This window comes from Musca vetustissima, unplaced genomic scaffold, assembly GCF_032173495.1.
Source record: "Musca vetustissima isolate MV318-11 ecotype Yass unplaced genomic scaffold, APGP_CSIRO_Mvet_v1 utg20800, whole genome shotgun sequence".
Classification (NCBI taxonomy): Eukaryota; Metazoa; Arthropoda; class Insecta; order Diptera; family Muscidae; genus Musca; species Musca vetustissima.
Genome location: NW_026888277.1, coordinates 74,335 through 80,052, shown reverse-complemented (window position 1 = coordinate 80,052; position 5,718 = coordinate 74,335).

Sequence of the window (5,718 nt, the reverse complement as noted above, 5' to 3'; positions counted from 1 at the left end):
AATTGGGGGCTACCAGAAAAAGTGGACCTAAAGTTATAATTTTTAGTTGAGAAATTTGGTATCCAAAAAGAGTCCCACTTTACCAAATTTCAGCGAATTTTGCCTAAACATGGACCGATATAGCCCATCAACGAACTTGGCCTGCCTGCAGACAAAAGACGACTCTATGCAAAAATTTGGCGTTCTATCTCAATTCTTTTAGACGCTAGAGTGATTACAACAGACAGACGGACATGCTTAGATCGTCATAGAATTTTACGCTGATCAAGAATATATATACTTTATAGAGTCGGAAATGATTATTTCGATGCGTTACAAACGGAAAAACAAATCTAATATACCCTCCATACTATGGTGGAGGGTATAATAAAGAAAAAAATCTTCGACTTTGGTTTACCTTTTGCCGGAAATGTCCATATAACAATATAAATTATCATTTTAGAATTTAAAAAGTCCTAGAGAATCCGCCCATGCGTCTGTCGTAATATTTTATATTCTTATTTATTGTAATCTTGTACGAATGATTCTATATAAAGTACCTGACAATTTGACGAGAACGTTTTTTTAGATGGAGCTCTGAAATTTTGCACAGACATTGCTAGTATCCCTAAGATGTTTGGTATTACACATCTGATATATCGGCCCACGTTTTATTGAAACCTCCATTAACGGTAACCGCGAATATTCGGTATTTTGTACACATTTTCAACCGAATTGGCTATATTTTTAGTATATTGGGTTCTCATTGCATGGTCCATGCCCATTCCCAATATTATTTATATTGACCCAAGTTTCAAGGTAGTCCCCACACAACGGGTACCGTTCGGTAGGTAATTTTTGATTTTCAACCGAATTGGCTGTAACCTAGTATTTTGGGTTCTCATTGTATAGCACATCGCCGTACCAAAAATTATAATTATTGACCCAAGTTTCAGGGTAGCCCCACACAACGGCACCCTCCAATATTCGGTATTTAGGAGATTTTTTCAATTAAAATTGCTGTAATTTCGTTGTACTAAAAAAATTGTAATATTGACCCAAGTTTCGGTATTTGGACACATTTTTTCAACTGGGTTGGCTGTATTGCACATCTTGTACCAAAAATTATTTATCCTGACCCAAGTTTCTGGGTATACCCCCAATATTCTGTATTTTGGGGATTTTTGACATATTTTTTCACCGAATTGGCTGTAATTTTGATTTCTCATTGGATAACACATATCCGTACCCAAAATTAGTAATATTGACCCAAGTTTCTGGGTAACCCCCATATAACGGTACCCCTCATTTTGGGTGTTTTGGACACGTTTTCCTACCAACTTCGGTGAAATTTGGTATTTTGTGTTCTCATTGTAATCATTAATTGTAACGGTACATAGGATAACCGAAAAATCGCCAAGAAAGAGAGTAATTTCAAATGTCGAATATATTCGACAAAAACACTGAAAGGGTTAATATTAACCCAAGACTGGATTTTCAGAATTTTGGACACATTTTCAACTGAAATGGGTGTAATTTGTTATTTTGTCAAATATCACTACCAAAAAATAATAATATTGACCTCCGTTTTATTATAGCCCCATATTGTAGCCACAATATTTGATATTTTGAGAATTTCAATTATCATTTTCTCACGTGTTCAAGGTCCTATCATAACATGAGTTTTCTCCTAGAAGCCCCCATTTATTTTACATATTTTGATTGTCACCCTCGTGATGATTTTTACTTGTTAACATGTTACTCTTATTTTTACAACTCAAAAGTTTTTTGAAATTTTTAAAAATTTTTATACCCTACACAACTATGTTGTCAGGGTATTATAGCTTTGTGCAGCCCCAAAAGTTTGTAACGCCGCGAAATATTGGTCCTAGACCCACCTTTAAGTATACCGATCGTCATATCTCGACTAGCTGAGTCGATCTAGACATGTGTCCGTCCGTCCGTCTGTCCATTATAATTTGTAAAAACGATACAGGCCACAGTTATGGACCAATCTTCACGAAATTTTGCATGTAGGATGGGTTCTGGCCAATGAAGACCCCTATTGTTTTTGGGAAAGATCGGTTAATATTTAGGGGATGAAATGGACCAAATACTAAATTTTTGTCGGTTTTTCTGGTGGCTCCAGAGGCCGCAGTTATGGTCCGAACATCGTGAAATTTTACATGGAGAAGGGGATCGGGCCTAAGAATAAGGATGCCTGTTTTGATAAAGATCGGTCAATATTTAGCGCGTCAAATGGACCCTGACTTTTGTGCGAAAAATTACAAAATTTTTATTCTGGGGCGTATATACTTGCTCCTGAAGGACATAAACTCGAGAAGTTGATAGTATGTCCAAGATGAGTTGTTGACCTTCAAATTGATACCAATTATATGGCTTTATGTACTCCGATGCGGGAGTTATACGTAATTAAGTAAAGGTGACTATGTGCATATTATTACTATTACTCTATTAGAGGACGGAAATGTCGCGCTGCTAGCTTTGAAATTGTACATGAACTTCCGATTATGGTCAAGGACGACGCCTATAGTTTTCGGTGAAGTTGAGATTTCATTCAGGGGGTGCAATGAACCGAAAACTTTAATTTTGTCAGATTTTCTAGTCGCTCTAGAGGCAATTATTATATGCAGAACATTACATATTTTACAAGGTGAAGGGGATCTGACCAAATACTTAGAGCGGCTGTTTATATTATGATCGGTCAATTTTCCGAGGATCAAATCAACGAATACCTAAAGTGAAAAAATAGTTTGGAAAATATGCAAGACTTAGAAAGAGGAGTTGTTGATCTATAATCGGTAAAAGGGTGCAAATATCACGAAATATTGCCTAGGCTCAGAATAAGAACCGCCGAAAGTGTGCTTTTCGTGGTAGTTGTGTAGGGTATCATATGGTCGGCCCCGTCCGACTATACTGCTTCGCTCACTGGTTTTAAATTATGTTCTATGAAATTTGTATTTAAATTCCGACACTTTGCGAGGATCGCTACACGTAACACAGGTAATCTGTTCTTCCAAATTCTATCTTTTTCCCCTATTTATATTTATATCTCAATAAATTCTGGAATCAGAAACTAAAACGTTCGTGTTTTATTTCTTTCCCTTTTTCGAAACGCAATTTCGGCGCCAAAACAGATATATTGTAAACTACTGACGTGGACCTATACCGACAATTATACCATGCGATTGTTGTAAACCATAATGCACATGATATACAAATTTCAGTAATTTTTAATGTGGATTTTTCCTAAAATCTCAAAAACCCTAATCCCAGTACAATATTAATAATCTCCAAAATACTCAAAATAATGGAATTTAGAGGGCAAAGTTGTATGTGGGGCTGTACCTAAAGGGTGACCAATATTGATATTTTCATTAGGAACCTTTAGCGGCTATGCCTAATTGAGGACCGATATATGTTACTCAATTCGAACCTTAACATTTTCATTTTGTATCAAATTACCTTTCTATGCGCTAAATATGAATAATGCCAATAAATGCGGGCAGAAAAAATAACGTGTATTATTTTCCGTTTTCTCAAGATTGCCCAATATCCTTAATGGGCCCGTCAATACGAATCTATAGGTATAAGACACTATATGTGTCCCATATCTCTAACATGAAGATTTGTTGTTCGCATTTTCAAAAATAACTGTTATTTTCGGTCCCTGGATTAGTTTGATGAGTTTCAAACGGAAAAACAAAATTAATATAGCCTCCATAGTATGGAGGAAGCTATAATAAATGTCGTTTGGTTCAATTTGGACCATTTTTGTGGGAAATTTTAACCTAATATGTGAACATTTTAAAATGGGGTATAAACCTTTAGTGGTTAGGATATTTAAATCTATTCGAACAACTGTGTGTATATATATTTATAAGAAACAGACACATCAACTAATAATGAAATTGGTTGGGACATGTGGGTAAGTTCTTCAAAAAAGCTTACTTGCACCTAAATTCATACTACTTATTTATATTTCTTTAGAAATGTGAAGTCATTTTGAATCTTCCATTTTTATATAACCCTAAAAATTCCTCATTTTCTCTACTTCAACCAATATTTGTTATTAAATGTTCCTTTGTGAGGATTTTTTTCATTCGAATAACCTATCAATAGTGTAGAACAACAACAAACATCTTACAATTGTATTTCATTCGTACAACTAGTCCACCCAAGGCAATATTCTTTATGTTGGCTGATTCCATCCAAATGTTGTTGTCGTTTTTGTTGTTGCTATCTGCAACAATGTGTTATTGTTTGACAAACCCAAACATTTGCCTATGTCCTGGATGTGTTCTCTTTGGTAAATGCTATTGTTTTTGCTGTTTTTTCTATGTGGCCCGATAAAACGATAGAAAAAGAAAAATGCAATCGAATACTAGGCACGCGGCTAAAGAAGACTTCAAAATTGACCTTAACAGCATTGTGGCCATGTACTTTAAATAAAACATCGCCCGAAATCAAAAATTAGTTAACTGCAATGTTCACCATTCACCATGCCTGCGATTTCGATGGCAATGACCATGGCTGACGACGTCGATGATGATGATGGTGGTGGTGATGCAAGCATAAATTCTAACTTGGGCCAATGCCACGTTCTCGAATTCACATTCGTAGTACGAACATGTGTTAGTGGAACAATTGTTGGTGAAGTTGTTTCCCTTTCAAATGGCATCATCGTCATCTTCATCATATTTGGAATCTTTCGAGATTTTTTTTTGTGGTTTGGGCAAAAAGTTGTCGGTTGCACGAAAAACAAATCTTCTTGTAATGGGCAACATGAACACAAGTCCGATAGGCAAGTTGGCCAGGAAGTATTCTGGATATATATAGTCGATGCAGACTATTCGTAATTATAGTAGTTAGTTGAAGGCAAATCGATTATTTTATAATAAATATTTATTATCAAATAGTTATGATAGAAAATAATATTGAGCATTTGAGATGGGAGTGTAGAAAATGTTTTTACGTAACCTCCACAAAATTGTCAAAATTTTACTGAAAATTAATTCTATTATTTAATGGCAAAATAATATTTTAACCAAGCCTCTAAAATGTTTGAAGAGTGAACCGATGACCTCCCCTAGGAAGTGTCAACATTTTTTAAATTTATCAATCTCAAGTGATGCGAACGGAATAAACGATTTCATTTAAATTTTACACACCGTAATATTTTAATCAACCGTAGAGCAAATCCGGTGTTTTACTGTATCCGGTCCGTCACCCACAAAATTTCAAAATTTTGAAAATTTGTAAATCCGATTCTAATTGCATTGTTTCTACCAAGCCCTGCTTAGGTCGGAAGATCTGACCAATCGATCTACTCCTTCTAATATCCGCAAAGGTTCAACATTTTAAAAACTTGTAAATTTCATATGAAACTAATGGCATATCCTACTTAGTCCATGTCCATGTGATTACATGTCCAAATATTACATTTACCACATCTACAATGGTTTGAACATCAGGTATATAGGGCATCTATTCCAGGTATCTCCCAAACACATGTTAAACTCTTTGATGAAAATATTCATTATACAGTGAACTCTCTATAATGTAAACATCCAAAACAGTGAACTCCCTATAATGTGAACTAATCGGGGTAGTTCATATTTTCGAATCTGTTCATATTTTCGATTCGACCAGCCTATTTACCGCCACTCAGTGGTCACATTATCGAGAGTTCACTGTATAAATCAAATGGTGAAGACT